At 46.2% G+C, this 17,286-nt stretch overlaps 1 protein-coding gene and 1 long non-coding RNA gene across 8 annotated transcripts in view; both read left to right on the top strand.

Moving 5' to 3' along the window:
• DVL1 (dishevelled segment polarity protein 1) overlaps positions 1-17,286 on the top strand; it is a 207,951-nt gene that overhangs the window by 109,666 nt on the left and 80,999 nt on the right. The window lies entirely within an intron of this gene.
• LOC144929545 (uncharacterized) lies at positions 13,794-17,254 on the top strand. Its single transcript, XR_013634825.1, has 2 exons — positions 13,794-17,050; positions 17,215-17,254. It is a non-coding gene; the product is annotated as an uncharacterized LOC144929545 (long non-coding RNA).

Genomic DNA, 17,286 nt, shown 5'->3' with positions numbered 1-17,286 from the left:
TACATGCAGCAAACCAGTTGTTGTGGCACAGGTAGGCTGTGGAGTTTTTATAGCATGGTGCGGGGAGGGCGGGAGGAGGGCTCAGAAAGCAAAAGATTGAGAACCCCTGTGATAAAGGACAGGGAAGCATATTAGCAAGCCCGGAGCTCCTGTCCTTTCCTGTTAGCCCAAGCACCCTCCAGTGAAGCAAAGGGGGTGGGGGGAAATCCTATTGCGGAATTTCCACAAATGGCTCCAGTGTTGATAGAAGATGGGTCCCAGCTTTGCATCTGCTTATTATTTACATTGCAGTGGAGACGAAGGGCAATTTAGAGCTGGTCAGAGATTTCCAGATTTCCGTTTTTGACAAAAACGTGTCTCTCCCCCCCCCCCACTTTTTTTTTTAAAATTAACTTTTCTCATTATTTTGCCCCCTGTGTTTCTAGCACTTTCTTTATACATATACAGAAAAATCTGCTGGCACTAACTGCACCAGGTCTGTCGCTGGCGTTTAGCTGGGGCCATGGGTGTTTATGCACCATATTCTGTTTAGGTAGCCTGTTGCAACTCTCTGCTCTTGGTTTGTCTTGGGACACTGCCTTCAGGGCTGTCTTAGATTTCCCCTGAACTCCTTACCTGCCTCCAACACCTCAGTGGCATAACTGACGCATCTCATCAGGCTTGATACTGATGCTGCTTCTGGACTCAGCCCAAGACTTGTAAACCTGTATCTGCACAGCCCTGCCCGTTGTGTGAAGGAGTCGCTCCCCAGTGCATGAAGTTCTGTGTGGCCGTGATGGGCACCGTAACTGCCAGCTGTAAAATCCCACCTGACCACTAAGGGTCCGATCCAAAGCTCGTTGAAGTCAATGGGGATCTTTCCATGGTCTTCAGCTGGGTTTGAATAAAGCCTTAGATATGTAGTAAGGAAGCCATGTTTTTACATTGCTGTGTGCGTGCATATCATGCATGCCCACAGATTATGGTTTTGAAACATTTGCACATATAAGGTAAGTGTGTCAACTGTAGAATTCCATCCCCTGGTCTCTACTCTACACACTAAGTAAGCTTAGTTTTTAATTCCTTGCCAGAGAAGCAATGTTTGGCATATCCAGGCTTAAGGAAGGGTTAAGTGTTTGGCTCATCAAGCGTAAAATTGTCCTGCTTCTGGAATATTTTGTTCTGACATCTCTTGAGCCTGTGTAGGTTTAACTCACAGCTCCATCTACCAAAGTATCTGCAAGTGCCTCCAAACACAAGACCAAAAGGGCATAAATAGTGTGTCGGCAGCAGGTGTCTTTCTGTTTATTTAACCACCCAACTTGTCAGTGGCTCAGAGAATAAATGAAAGTCCCTCAAATGGCGGGTGGAGCAGAGAGCCATCTTCACATGGTACTGACTGTAGATTCCTTTGGGAAACCACTGGAAAGGGGGGAACGTTCTAACAATGTTGGGTCAAAAGGTTGTTACTTGAAGAATGTTAAAAGGCGACGTGTGTTTAAAGCTGGTTTATTGTCTCCCTCACTCCCAATCTCTTTACAAACGACTGCATTAAATATGCCAGTCTGAACTCGATAAGAAGGAAGTATTAAGAGACAGACCTCTTGGCTTCCTTTACCCCCACTTGCCTGCTCTGCTTCTCTTCTCGCTCCACTCCTCCAAAGAAACAGAAGGCGCATGTGGAGTTTGGCAACTCACTGGAATGTCTCTTCATTGCTTGCTGCCCGCTCTCTACTGTTAACCTGGCGGGCCCCTCATTTGAGGTCTGACTGGACCTGGGTCCCACTGGCCCTGATCTGATGCAGAGTGCAGTTCTAGTGCTTTAGCCAGAGCTGTGTGAAACTCAGCAGAACCTCTCTGCCTGGGGCTCCTCTGCCTGATTTGGCCAGCTTCAGCCCCTGTGGATTGTGCCTTCCAAGTATTGCTTTGAGATTGAGGTTCACATCCAAAATCTCAAAGGGAAACTTGGCCAAAATCCCTTAGTGTCACCTTGTTCTCTACCAGAGCAGCTGATTTCTTACCATTTGGATAAAAAGCCCTGTAGCCCTTTTCTCCGTAGGCTAGGTCAAAATGTAGTTCCCTGTCTGTCCATCCCTTGCTCATCACATATTATGTAAATGCCTGGTGCTGTCTATCCCTCCAACTGTTTGGTTCCAGCACAGATACCTGCTAGGGTGGGAGGGGTTGGATGCGGTCAGGTCCTTTCTAGGAAACGTTCAATCCTGCAAGCTGCTGGCCACCTTCAGGGCTTGTTTGGCACCTGGGTGGATCAGACCCTAAGGGCTGTTGACCAAAGAGTTAAAAATACCCTGTGGGGCCCATGCCTGTCTGTTTTCAATGTATGTTGCCCTTTCCATTTATCCATGCCCCTGTCTCACTCACTAGCCCACCGTAGGGGGAGCATGTGTTTTGGGCCTTGGCTCCCATGGGCAGATGTGTATTATTACAGCTGAGGCTGGCTTCAGCTGTGGGAGAGGGAGCGCGGAAAGTGTGTGTTTTTTCTCTGCTCAGCTCAGAGGATGTTTCCCCTTCCCCTGAACTCTGTGATCAGAGATAGGTTGGCAGGGCTCCCAGCTGCTGTCTGGAGGGGACGTTCGCTAGACTTGTCAATGCCTGTTTAAATGGGTCAGAAAGTGGAGAAGAGCTGTGAGGAAGCAGGTGGCTTAGGTTTGTGAGGCTCTGGACAAATTGTTTGGTTTGTGGGCTTCGGTCCATATAGGGTTTGTAGCCTGGAGGTTCAGGTTTAGACAAGGCCCTCTCAAAACTCAAAGCAAATTTGGCTCAAAGGTCACTGGGAGGCTCTCTTCCAGATACAGTGGAGACACGCCCCTGATGAGTCTGTTTACCTGTGCCTGCCTTTTTTTTTTGTACTTTATAAGCTCCATGGGGAAGAAGGGTCCTTGTTTGTACATGAGCAAGGACTTGGTGATGTGAAGGAGTGTGCTTCAAACAAGAACAGTGCCTTATTTCCAATTGAAGGCAACCATCCGGGCTTGTCAGCTCATTACAGCTTCTTCTCTGGCATTTAAAGAAGATTAAAAGGCAGATGTAATTTGCAATGATTTGTCTCACGGGTTGGGGGGGGGGAATCCAACACCTCTCCGATTAGTGAGATCGATTTTGAAGCTCTTTCACAACGCAGCTCATATGTCAGATGAGCCTTCTGGCCATCTCTGCCTACTGGAATGAAAGGATGGGGGGGCGTTTGGCTGTGGAACAGACAACAGGATGGGGGTTCACAGCCAAATTCAAGGACAGGAACTGTGTGTGTCACTCATCACTGCGAAATAATGGCCAAGCCCCTCCTCAGCTGCTATGGGAATAAGGCAATGCAAGAAGTCTTTGATCTGGCCATGTAGAGACTTGTTACAAGGAGATCAAAATTACAGCTCCAGTAATTCACTAGGGGGTGGGGGAAGTGTCCTCATTAGCGCTCTGTGGGTCTTTTTGCTTTGTTCCGGGGGTGTTAATTACACTGCAGTGCAAAGCCACGCTTGTTTAAGCACCTACAGTGCCATTGGCTCACCAAACTACACTGAAAAAATGCCCCGCTATGGAATCATAGGACTGGAAGGGACCTCGAGAGGTCATCTAGTCCGGTCCCCTGCACCCATGGCAGGACTAAGTATTATCCAGACCGTCCCTGACAGGTGTCTGTCTAACCTGTTCTTAAAACTCTCATTATGTTCCAGAGTCCTTCCTTTTGTTTAAACTAGACGCTGAATCTCCTTCCCCTGCCAAAGGGAGAGGGGTGTCCCCAAGTGCTGCACGAAGGAGAGCAATGGAACAGCTTGTTACACTTTTATTTTATTTTTTAAATTTTATTTCAAGCCAATGCATAGCAGGAGAAGGTGCTAATGAGACACAGGGGAGTCTCTCAGACACCGGCACATCAGGGTAAGGCCCACCTGGGATGGCAAACTCCTTTTGCTGAACGCTTTATCATTGTGGGGTTGGGAGGTCAAGTGTTGGAAGGTTTTTGTGCCGCTTTGGAGAGACTACAAAGCAAGAAGGCAAGCAATAGAAAATCCACTGGGAACAGTGGGTGAAACGGGAGCAGAGGGTAAGAAATTAGGTGAAAACACCCAGAGGGAATGTGACTAATGGAAAAAAGTGGGGAGAGGGAAATTCTAACTGTATTCCATAGAGAGGATACCCACTCTTGTCAACCTGGCATTCGGGGCCTTCTTCTGCCTTTAGCACATAGCACAGTGCTCCTGTTACCTAAGCCCCTGGTTCCCAACCTTTCCCCTGCCATGACCACTCCCACCCCTCCCCTGCCATCTAGCCAGGACCAGGCTGGAACATCTTCCCATTTCACATTATGGAAAGGGCAAGGTGGGGGAAACCCCTGATGCCAGTTTGCTGCCCTCTCTGGTGGGTTGCAACCCCTGAATTGAGAACCCATGAGCTAGGCAGCCCCTCTTTGGTTGTCATTTTAAATTTGATGAGCTCTTAGAATTTTTAAGGACAAGAAAAAATGGTTCATGGATGAGATTATATCTTTGTGAATTCCCCAAAAGTTCTTTGCAAAGTTCATAATGCCACAAACCCATTGAGGTTCTCCCCTTCCTCTGCCTGATCTAGTCAACCACAGTGGAGAACGCGTGTCTGTTAGTAAAAAGAAGAGGAGTACGTGTGGCACCTTAGAGACTAACGAATTTATTAGAGCATAAGCTTTCGTGGGCTACAGCTCACTTTAGGTATTCATGTGAAAAGTTGAATCCTGCTGAAGAGCAAATATACTCTAGGTAGCAGTGCTTCAGAGAGACTGTAATGCACCTGGCCTTCAGTTTGTAATACAGGATCTAGAAAGGGAGCATTCCTTGTATCCCTGGGAGGTTCTGTTCAGTGTGAACATTCAGTCAGTTCCCATATTGATGCAAAAAGATAAACGACAGCAGCAGTTACTGGTAAATATGCTCTCGTTTTCACCTGCAAAATGGCAGGTGCAACTCCCCTCAGGCACTTTCAGTAACCCGCAGTTCTCCAGAAATGAAACCTGAACAGTCCCAAGTGATTTTCAAAGAATACGATTCACTTCCCCAACACTGAAATGCAGCCACCTCTGCTTCGCGCAGCATTACTGTGCATTAACAGCAGCGCAAAAAGTGAGGTGGGAAGAATCTTCCCTGCAGCTGAACCTGCAAGGGGAATTTCCGCTAGGTAAGAACCCGGGCTGGAATCTGGCCGTGATACAAAGACCACACCTTGCCTAAGGCTAGGTGCTATTGGATCTTCAGTAATTGTTTTATGTCGCGTTCAATTAATAGACATAAGCAGATCCTCCGCCAGCAGAATTTCCCCTCGCACCACTGTGCAGCACGGTAACTCAGGGACCCCAGCAAAACATTAGGCAGCAGCTGTCGCTTTAAGTTGACTTGCCATTGAAATTAGTGGGGCTGATGGGATGGAGTAGGAGTATTTACGCGTATGTACACCGGGTTCATGCGTGTGCAGAAGCGGGAAAGTGAGCAAGATGAAGAAACCCCTGTCGAAGTCCAGGGTTCTCAAGTGTCCTAAATGTGGCCAAAATAAATGTTGGGGACGCAGCCTAGTGCACTGGCCTAAAACTCAGGAGATCAGCGCTCTTAAGACAAGGGCTGCCACCACACCCTGCTCTGTGACCTCAGGCAAAACACTTCCCTTGCCTGTGCCTCCCACCCTCTGTCTGCTCGGAGCAGGGATACTCTCTTGCTGTGTCTAGACAGCACCTAGCACGGTGGGGCCCCAGACCTCAATTGGTGCCTTGAGGCCCTACTGCCAGACAAATAATCCTTTGTGAGGGCCCCATTTGGATTGGCGCAGGAGTGCGCGTCGGTGTGTTTTTGCATGTGCAGTGAGTGTGTCTGCTCGCACAGTAGCTTACAGCAGTGATGGCAGAAGTCAGCCAGGGAGGCAGTGTAAATAACAAGTGGCCTTTCTTTTCTTCCCATCCGTAAGGGTTGGAATCCTGAGCCGATCTCTGCTGCCTTGTCATGCCGCATGGCAATGGAGCTGTTAGAGAATAATCTTCTCTGTCTTTGAGCTGTGGGTTTTGATAATAGGAAGCTCAGTGCAATGTTCAAATAAAGAAAGGTCTTGTACAGTCCAATTAGTCAGGTGTTGGGGGGTGGGGGGAGGAGGGGAATGAGCTGATCAGAAGCTGACAGATTCAGTAGAACGTGGGTGTGAGTCTCTGCACGGAGGATGCAGAGTGTGAATTGAAACGACATTTTCTAGTCGGCATTTACCATTTGTTTGCCAGTAGCACACAGAGCCCCAGCCACAATCCCCATTGTGCTGGGCGCTGGATGGGGATGTAGAAGTAAGAGACAGACGAGGAGCTTATACTCGAAATAGACAAGACAGACAAAGGGTGTGTGGGTGGGAAACAGAGGACAAGGAGGGGAAAGGTCTCACCCAAGAGCACAAAGCAGAACAGGGATCAGAACCAAGGTCTCCTGAGTCCCAGGCCAACGTCTCGTCTGCTAGGCCTGCTGCCTCTTTGATTATTGGTCAGGTTGTTTGTTTTTACCCCTCAGAGGCTGAAATAACTTTTCTCACAGTTTCATCCCCACTGCCATTTGCAAGAACTTGTTCATTATTGTGGAGCTACTCTGGAAAATTAGTTTAATAGATTTTAGGGCCAGCAGAGACTCTTACGGTCGTCTAGCCTAACGTCCTGCATAACACAGGACCGAGGATTTCGTCCAGCAGTTCCTCCAACAACCTGTGGTTGAATTAGGGCACGTTCCTCACAGAGAGAGACAATCCTGATTTGAAAACTTGAAAAAGATTTAAGTGATGGTGAATTAACAACATCCCTTGGTGGTGATAATTAACAGTGTGTTGTCATGGTAGGATTGCTCGTGCGTATTGGGCTGCATGCTCTAGTTCATTGTTTTCAGGATTACTCTTAATAATACAAGTGCTGCTGTTGAGTTGCTCACATGCATTTGTGGACACACACTGGCCATTATCTAAGTGGATGGTATAACCTCACCTGAGGCCGTGGGACATGCCTGGTAACATGATACTGTTTTTATGGCTTCTTGCTTTACTTTCTAGTGAAGAATAGACATGAATGGGAGCATTCAGGACTATAGACTTATACTGAGCACCTGCAGTTTGTCCCACTCTGTATGAGAATTTGCCTTTCCCAACTTGCTTCAACACGCGCTCTGTGTACTGTGTAGAGTCAAATGCTCACCCCACTTATGGGGTATGGCTTCATTAGCAATATGATGACAAAGTTCGGGTCAAACTTTTCCCCCAGGTTTAGCTGCCTATACAGTTCCTCTCTCACATCTGCTCAGCCCACACCCTAAATCCCCTCTCACCAGAGAGCAATTTTTGCTTTATATCCAAGTGAGATAAGGAGACCCATACCTCAAATGAGTCAGCCGAACCCACTTAACCCTTTCTCCTCAGGATCAACCCCTAACAGAGCTGGGGTGTTATAACATGTGTATGTGTTATTTAAACACTCTTGTCCATGGACTTGCTGCTTAAGCCAAGCATTTGGGGATTAATCAATTTGACTGTACCCAACATTCAAGCTGATTGAAAAATATCAGTTGTTTCTCATAGGAACTTTTGAAAATGTTTTTATTCTTCAGAATTTCCTTTGAAAATGTTTTGGCTTTTTGAAAAGTAAAAATGTTGGTGTGTTTGTTTTCTCAGAAAGTGAAACCAAACTTTTGTTGTTTAAAAAAAACTGGAGAAGTTTCTAGCAATGATGAAAATTTTCTGTGAATGTTTTTGTTTTGTTGAATAGCTCTTTTCATGGTTTTTTTTTGTTTGTTTTTTTTTAACAGTATTTTAACCAACTCTGTCCTGTATGTGCTGGTAGCAGCCTGGCCACAGACATCCCCATGGTGTATGGCCCTACTCCCCCTCTCCCATCTAAGGGCCACATTCTGCATTCCTTAACAGAGCCAAACTCAAGTTGGTAGGGGAACAAACTTTCCATACACTCTTAATTTAAATAATACATTTATCTGCATTAATTGTAGCTTTTCCCACCATAGCTTACTGCTATCTTATTTTCCAAACTGTGTGAGGATATGGGCCTGGCTGAGCCATGAAATTGAATGAATAAAATAATCATGATCTTTTAGCAGATCTGAATGTGAACAAGATGTGTGTGGAGGTGTGTGATGTGGAGAAAAAGCTTCTTATGCAGGATGTATTAAATATGCATCTACTGCAATATATATGGGCATGAAGCTTCAGCCGTTAGGAAACTCCAGCTACTGCAGAGTGCTAGAACATGTCTCCTCAGCAACATGGACTACTGAGACCACATCAGACTTGCCCTCTGTTTTCTACACTGGATTCCCACAGAATTTCAAGTTCAGGGTCTCGGTTCTTATCGTCAAGGTGCTCCATGGTCTGGGCCCAAGATATTTAAAAGAACTTAAAGCGCCGGGATGAAAACCATGGTTGACAGTCTTGCTTCTCTGGCACAAGGGAGCTCTCCATGATAAGTATATAGCTCAGGTCTGTGCACAAGACAGAGTATTCACTGGTGCTGGTGTGAGACACTGGAATGAACGTCCCCATGGACTAAGGGCCATCACACACCTTCCCACCATTTGCTTCAAGTGCAAGGTGCATTTCTTTAACCACCCTTCTGTAGCATAGATACAATGCAGTGTGCGGGTGCCTGTGTGAAAAACATGCTACCAAAACAAGATTATCTCCTGCACAAGCTTCCCACGCCCCACTGTGAAAGGATGAGAGAGCAAACCCATGACAGATGCTACTCACATTACTTCATGCACTACCGGAAGGTGCTCAGATACTGCAGTGATAAGCATGATATAAAAACCTGTATAGACTAGAGTAGTACTGTGTTTACACTCATTTCTAATGTGTGGATAGTTTAAAAAATATTAAGGCCAGAAGGAGGCCACTATGATCATCTAAACTGGCTTCCCGCATAATGCGGGCCAGAAAATTTCACCTTGATGGTTCCTGCGTGAAGCCCAACAGCCTGTGGTTGAACTGTTGGGGTATAATATATGTATTGTATATAGAAAGCTTCACTGAGAATATTAAGCCTGCAAAATTGGGTCATGACTGTACTATAAGCTCCATGCAGGACCTCATTGAAGTAATTGGAGTTCAGTGGGGTTGCAGGGGGGTCTGTCCTTGCAAAGCACATTGTAAGATCAGGGCTTTAATACTCGAACGTCAGGAAAAATCAAAGTTAAGGTTTCACACATAACCTTAACTCTGCCCCAGTGCCCAAAGCAGCTGGGGCAGGCCAGAGACTCCAGCCCTTTTGTCTGCAGTTGCTTCAAATACCAGTTGTGTTTGCTGTTCCTGTAACATTTTCATGTTTGTTTTTCATTTAATTTCATTTCTGTTTCCTGCTACTTGCAGAAGGCTAAGTAAGTCACCTTTTTCGTCGGACATTTTGGAGCAGAATTCTTGTGTCCATGTGTGATCTTATGAAAATCTTCAGGAATAGACAGGCAAAATGTTTCTGATACTTTAATGGGAAAGCTTAATTGGGTCTCCCCTGCCTGAATGATTGTCTCCATAAGTGCATGACTGACCTTGCATAGAGTTCTCAAGAAAAATTTTAAGCCTTGCTTTGCATAAATTGAGAATTAGAAGAGAATTTGGTTACCACACGATCTATTCCTTGTGCAGGAGATTACCAAAGATCATAGAGGTTTGTAGCAGAGAGGAGTTTGTGATTTACTGAATCAGGGAGCGACTCTGGTAATGATACATGTGGGCATGTTTCACTCCCTCCCGCTCCGCACCCACCTCTCATAAATTTTGTTGCTATTTAATAGCCTAGAAATAATACATGGCTTCCGACGTCATTGTGCCTGTGTCTATTCTGATTAAAAAACAAATCCTTCATCAGTTATCAAAGAAATTGCAGTGCTGGGGAAAGTGATTTCTCCCAGGGAATCCGCTTAATTTCCAACGGGTTCATTTTTAGATTGCGTAAAGTGATGTGCATTTAAAGAGGTGTGACATTCGGGAGGCGCAGCCTCCTAGTTGTTCCCCCAGGCCCGACTGGTGCGTCAGACGATTTTCCATTGTAGTTGGTTTGAACAAAGGATGTCCGCAAGAGAGGTGGGCCAGATGTTTGTTCAGGGATTAGAAATTTCACCAAAAAATGCGTTCCTCAGGGCTCTGAATGTCTTTCTGAATGTGGGTCATATTCAGCAAATAGTTTTGGTCGGGGGAAAAAACCTGCGGGGGGGGGAACCCTGGAAATGTCATTTCCAAACAAAATGTCTAAAGGAACCGTTTGGACAAGTTTTGAAATGAAATGTCCATTTGAACTGACGCTTCGGTTAGCAGATGTTGTTTAGAAAATGTCGACATTCCGAATGTTTTTCGTTCCCTTTAATTCATCGTGAAAACCAAAAAACCCCACCCCTCCTGGTTTGTTGCCAAACTGAATTTTTCAGATTTTTTTCGTTTGGCCACTGAACTCAAAAATCCATTCTTCGCTCAGCTCTGATCAGCCGAGCCTGCTCCCAATCTGGCCAACCAGGCCTCTGTGGGGTCAAGGAACATTGTGGAATGTGCTTGTTGACCCATTCAGCAAAGCACTTAAGCACACGCTTAACATTAAGCAAGTACTTAAAGCCAAATAACATCAATAGGACTAAAGCATGTTAAGTGCTTTGCTGAATCGGGGCCTAGGAGAGCACCCAGCACAGGATGCTGCCTGGGGTGTGTTCAGGCGCCCAGTGAAGTCAATTGGGGAAGCTTTATGTTGACTTTAGTGGGCTTTGGGTCAGGATTCAGGTGCTGGTAGAGGGGATTGACCCCCTTTCCTTACTCACACACTAGCATGATACATGGAAACAAGATCGTTAATTTCTGGGGGCTCCAACCTTCCAATTTATCTTCCTCCCAACATGCAATCTCAGTTAAGTAATTTTGAAAAGAATAATCCCCGTTAGAGAACGGCATACATCCTCCGATGTCGAATAACGTGATGTAGACGCTAATCTTTGTCTACAGATCCCCCATGTGTCTAATAAAATGGCTGAAAAACAAAGAGGAGAAGCAAACAGCAGTGTGCCCTCTTCAGAGTGATTGCACGATTCTTAGATTGTTGTGCTCCCAAACCAGAGAGTTACCCACCAAGCACGAGAGAAGAGAGCATTTGTGCTGATGTAGATGTCTGTCTCTTAAGTGAGAGACAATAAAGCCAACTTGCAGACAAAGATGCGCTTTGTAAAGCGGACCTGGGCAAAGTTACCTTTTGAATGTGATTTCCTCCCCTCCCCCCAAAAAAGTGTGTGTGGGGGGAAAGGGGTGCTAAAGAAACAGAAATAATTGGTGTGGGGAAAACCAAGAGCCCCTTTGTATCAAACTGAGGCTTTGTATGAGTTAGGAAATGTCTTTCTCTTGATTACCTTTCACTCTAATTAGTAGCAAATCTCTCTCTGGATTTGGCTGCAAATAAAATCACAGGCTGAATGGGCTGGAGCTGTCACTAGAGGAGAACCCTGACTCCCCTTGTTCCCTGTCCCCCATCCCTTTAAAGCAACCAAAGTACTTGATACTAGGAAAAGTTGACCAAGTCCCATTAAATGAGGGGAGCCAGGCTCTTAATTAGAATCGTGGGAGGTCTGCTTGGCACATGTTCTTGGGACCCCTCGCTGACTAGGACAAAGGTCCCATGTCCATTTCCTGAGGAGGAGTGAGAAAAGGGACCATGGAACATCTAATTAGGGAGGTAATTAAGGGACAAGTTTTCATGGGCGTTCAGAATGTTTTATAGCTGCTGCCATTTTTTGACAAGTCTACGGACGTCAAGTGTCGGTGCTATTGTTTCGATGCCGAGTTTGCACTGCAGTGAAATGAACCGTTGTATGGACAGATCAAAATGCTGGGTCAATGATCTGTGCTTTGGGAGATGCCTGGCATTTACACTCAGAGCGCTGTGAATGGTTGGGAAGAGCGATTGTTCCAAATTTCCAGTTGCAGCTACAGTATGTCTATTCTTAAGCCTTGGGGAGAACCGTGTATCTGTATTCCCAGTGCCCTTTGTTCAGGCCAGTTGTAATGGAAACGTAAACAACTGTAGTTTTCTAAGAAGAGCTTCGCCCAACCATCTCCGGCTTCATTTGATTATTCTTCAAGACGTTGCCATGCAAAAATCGGGCCTGGTCCATGGGTAATTAGAATCGGGCATGGTCCATGGGTAATTAGAATCCAGACCAAATAGGTACATGTGGGAAATATTTGTGTAGTTATTTCAAATGCTATTTGCTTTGGTAGGACCAACAGTGTCCCAAACTCTCTGATGTACTAAGGATTGTACTGAAACAGTTCTATTAGGAAGAAGGGGCACCGGGAAAGTCTTCATTTGTAAATACCATCTGTCAGCTAGTTTTACACATTTAGATGCATATAATAGCATTTGGTGGTCTGATTCCCCCCCCCCCCCCACCCCCCCGGAGGTGCTGGGAGCCTGCAGGTGGTGTTTTCACTTGGAGCTACAGATGCTCAGGATCTCTGAAAATTAGACCCAGAGACCATCTTTGTGGATGTAGTGCTCCTCTGCTGAGAAATATTGCCTAGCACTAAAAGCAGGGGGCTGGGTATTGGGATTCCTGGCTTCTAACAGTTCTCCTGCTGACTTTCTCTGTGACCCTGGGCATGTCCCTTCGTTTCTCTGGGCTTCACTTTATCCATTTCTAAAATGGGGATAATGACGCTTGACCTGGGATATTGTATGAGATTTAATTGATGTTTACAATGTGCTCTATGATTTGCAGCTGAAATGTGTAAATACTGTAAATATGTAAATACTGAACCATGTAGGCAAATCTATTAAGGTACAGAAAGTGGATTGGAAACTAATCTTGTGCTGTAACATTGGGAAGGGATATTTATTAAAAGGGAAGTTACGTTTTCCTGCATCCAACTCATCTTCCAGGGCAAGTTAAGACTAATTCAGCACTGGGAAGCAACTGCTCATGAGCGATTGTGTTTCTCGGTATGTTTCCTTTGACAAATAGATGGATTGGTTACTCCTGTTTGAAGGAAAAGTCATTAGGGGTAAGTGATTACGTTCCCTTGCCAAACCAAACGCTCACTGAATTGACACTGGTGGCCGTAATGCTCCAGGATCAATCACACATATGTCCAAGGACTTAGTGTTGCCAAGTAGGTTTGTTTTCAGGTTTGCTTCGTTTTTAACATGGAGGCAGCTTGCTGCCACTTGGGTCTGTTCACAGCTGTCGTGAGTTGCCTTCTGTGTAAAGGGGCATAAAGTCTTGCATGGGCTACTCCTGCGGCTGGTCTGCATGCTTGTCTGTGAGTCTGTTTGATGTGTGAGGGAAGGAAGGAGCCCATGATGTCGTCGTCGTCGTCGTCGTCGTGAGTTTGTTTTATTTGTCTGTGTCACGGCAGCCGCATCCCCATCGTGTTAGGTGCTGTGCAAATGCAAAACAGAGCCCTGAAGAGCTCCCAATCTAAGCACAAGAGAAGAGATGGCAGGTGCATACAACACACAGACGAGCAGGGAGCACACCATGGCCATGAGATGCTAATACTCACTCTTCTCCCCTTACCTGCACAGTAAGGACCATGTTCTGTGCTTACAGGCCTGGACCCAGCTGCTGGAGGGGCGGTGGTATGTGTTGGTAAAGTGGGAACAGATTTCAGTGTCTGTCTATAATTGATGGAAGACCCCTTGAATAGCTAGAGCTGTGGCACTGTGTCATCTCCTATCTGAGGTTTAGTTTTAGTTGTGATTTCTGCCAGGCCCAGCCTCCCTGCTCTTCTACACGGTGCTAATGGAGAACCCTTTATAACTTGCTGGTGTAGATGCCTCTCCTCTGCTGCCCCCATTCAAGGCTTGTTTGATTCCACACTTTGAAGTGTTTTGTCCCTCAGGGTGAGACCTTCTCAGGTGTTGATGAAAGCCAAAGAGAACACACTTTAACCTCCCGAGCGATGCCTTCTCGTAATCGCCGTGACAGATTAAAAGGTTCTTGTCTGATTGTCTCAAAGGATTCTGGGTCCTCCAGTGAAGCAATAGGAGTCCGGTGTCAAGGAGGGTAGAAAGTCCCTGGCCATTAGTGGGTTAGGCACTGAATTCCCAGATGGATACTGGGTACAAAGGAGACAGAAACGGCACGATGTGTTTGTGGCTGGGAATGGCTGAGAGAAAGGGGTGTGATTCTCGTTTACGCTTAGGGTTTGTCCACATGGGAAAACTGTCCCAGTGGTACAGGCAGCGTTATACCAGTATAAGCCTCATGCAGACACTCTTATTCTGGTAAGAGAGTGGTGGGGTTTTTTTTTGGTTTAACTTAAACCCCTTCCCAGGGACCATAGCGAAACCAGAAAAAACGCACCATGGATGTGCATGTGCATATGAGATACTGGTGTAACTATAGCTATTTACAGTCACACCTGAGAGGATCCTGAAAAAACTCCCCTGTAGAGAAGACCTAAGGTCCATTTATTCCACTCTGGCAGTGTAACGGTGACTTAGCGTGGGAGCATATTATACCTGCCCCCACTTTACACCGCTTTGATAGCGTAGAGCGGCTTCAAAGGGGACTTGGTGTAAATGAGAATCAGGCCCCCGGGGTAAAAACCTCAAGATGAAATGTGTCTTATTGTTTTGCCAAAACTAGCAGGCTTCAAATAGGAGGGAGGTGAGGCTGCGGGTGACTGATAAATGGCAGCAGGAAGCATGTTCTGTAATTTGTCCATCACTGGTTTACTGCAAGCTTGGCATTCTTGGTTACGACTGAATTACCCGGAGCGTGGCTGCTTACCTGAATGATCAGTGCCGCTCTGATCTGCAAACTCAGGCTGGAAGCCTCTCTCTGGAGCAGCCGTTCAACAGTTCCATTTCCAGTCCCAGCCAAAGCCCAGTTTTGCGCTGGCTGCTGCAAAAATGACAAGCCCCAAGGGGTAAAAAATGTAATGAACTGTTACAGAGCTGAAAAGGGGTTCCTTACCATCGTGGGTTTGGCTGTAGGTTTCGGAAGGGGGTGGCAATCAGAGGTTCTTAACTTATTCAGACAGATTCATCCTGATAATTATTTGTCTACATAGCATCATAAACACGCCTGGCACTTAACAATGCTGACCCAGCTTGAGGACTTTAAAAGCCAGGGGCAGGAGTAGGGTGACCAGACAGCAAGTGTGAAAAATCGGGACAGTGGATGCTGGGGGGTAATAGAAGTCTATATAAGAAAAAGACCCAAAAATCAGGACTCTCCCTATAAAATCGGGACATCTGGTCACCCTAGGCTGGCATCACAGATGGTGCAAACCAATATTGCTCACTGACGTGACTGGAGCTGCGGCATTTTGTCCTAGCTGAGGATCTGGCTTCTGCAAGTTTCCATTTCCAGGGTGGGAGTTCAAAAGGGAATCTGATGACAGTTGCCTAGAAGATCCAAGCCTGTAGCCTCTCTTAGCTATTTAGCTGGGCGCACACTGCTAACCCGAGGACAGAACAGGCCTTTCAAGTTTCCCCTCTCGTGTTTAATTACTTTCCATTGAGTTTGTCTTTGATAAAATGCCTCTAACCTAACCTTTCTCTAGAGACTTACGGGTGGGGCTACGCAGGGGGGCCGTCTTCAGTCCTGGCCGACGGACTTGGCCTTGTTTCCCTTCATAATTATTTTTTTTTCAAGCAGACACTGGTCTGGGAACAAGCACACTGCTCGGCTATCCAGCACTCCTGGATCAAGAGGCGCCATTGGTTTGAGAGACAGCTGCCCATTAACAACATAATCTGCTCTTTAACGAAGTGAATTCTGACTCTGAAGGGCTGCGGAGCAGATTGGCAGAATCATTTCGATCCCCCAACCCCAAATGGAACAGGCTTCAAACCCATAGAACCTAGCGGATGAGTTACTCCTCTTGATCACCTCCCCTCTCGCCCCTCCAAATGAGCCAGGCCTGCCTTACTGCTCTGCTTTCCTTCCTCTTCCTCCCCAGCCACCCAACCCCCAGTGAAGCCAATGGTTCAATCCCGTTTACCTGAGTTAGCAGCATTTTTTACTCCTGATCTTATTTCACTTGCAGTTTTATGATGGCAAAGCGGGGAAGAAGCTGCACTGACAATAAACCATCATAACCCGCTGAGGAATGCCCCGGTTGGTTCCACCACCATAGATGTTAGTAAATGTGTCTGCTATGTAGTGAACTTGTTAAATGTTTTAATAGTTTCTCTTTAGGCAATGCAGTAACAAGTATTATACTGAATCTTTATGCTCTTGCCTATGTCGGCTCTGATTGGCCTCTTCAAAGGAGCCTAGAATTGGGTGTCTACCTCCTGAAAATCGCATCCGTGATTGGTGGATCTCAGTCTTTTTCCTATTGGACTTGGATACCCTTGAGACCTATTCATGAAAATCACTATTTAAGAGCTAGGTAGTATTTAATTATTTAGTTCTAACTGGCACTCGCAGGTCTGGCTGGGTGCGCAGTGCCATGATATTTTGGGACTGCCAGCTCTGCCTTGTGCATGAAATGTGTGAGTGGGTGAGATCACCTGTAGGTTGGGAGGGGTGTCTGTTGGTTTGTACTAGGAAAAATTGGGCCCCCAAAGTCTGTGGAATCATTTTAAATGGGTCCATGATTTTTTGATTATGGAGCTTTAAAAGGCCAGCAGTCGATTTGGGAGCCTACATGTTCCACTGAGGAAATTTAATGAGAAGGGACTCAATGTATATGGGGCAGATCGTCAGGTGCTGTAAGTTGACAGAGCTCCGCTGAAGTCAAGGAGCTGAGCTGAGGATCTGGCCCCTAATGTATCTTTATTGCAGGGTCTCGGGTTTCCAGAGCTCAGCCTTGCTAGCTTGTAGCTTAGCCACATGCATCAGCCAAAGGGGCCGGTGAAGAGAGCCTTTCTGGATCAGTTCAGCTTAAGAGGATTTCTTTCATGCCCCACCTTCCTCTTGATGCCTCTTCACATGGAGGGAGCCCGGTGGGAAGGTGGCCTCTGCATGCCTTTGCACCTTGTCTGCTCTACTCTTGGTTTCAGCACAGCTCATCAGCAGTTGATTAAAGCAGTTGTTGGAGCCTCTGCTTTTTGGGGAAATGAATGGCAGGCCACCTGCAGGTGAGAAATTGGTTAGAGTAATAACTTTTAATCTGCTTTCTTGCGGCATTTCTCAGATAATCGCTTCTGCATTTCTGACCCGCTTCCATGCTCAGTCCTAAACAGACACCAATTACTGTTTAGACATTTTTTAAAATGCCTTGGCTCCTTGTTTCTTGCAATAGGAATGTTTGAACAGATGGCAATTGCAAAGTTGCACTAACCCGATGATAGACGTAGCTTTTTGCCCACGAAGC

Source organism: Lepidochelys kempii, chromosome 18, assembly GCF_965140285.1.
Source record: "Lepidochelys kempii isolate rLepKem1 chromosome 18, rLepKem1.hap1, whole genome shotgun sequence".
Taxonomy (NCBI): Eukaryota; Metazoa; Chordata; order Testudines; family Cheloniidae; genus Lepidochelys; species Lepidochelys kempii.
Note: the sequence above shows the minus strand (reverse complement) of the source record. Positions and strands in the feature narration are given on the sequence as shown.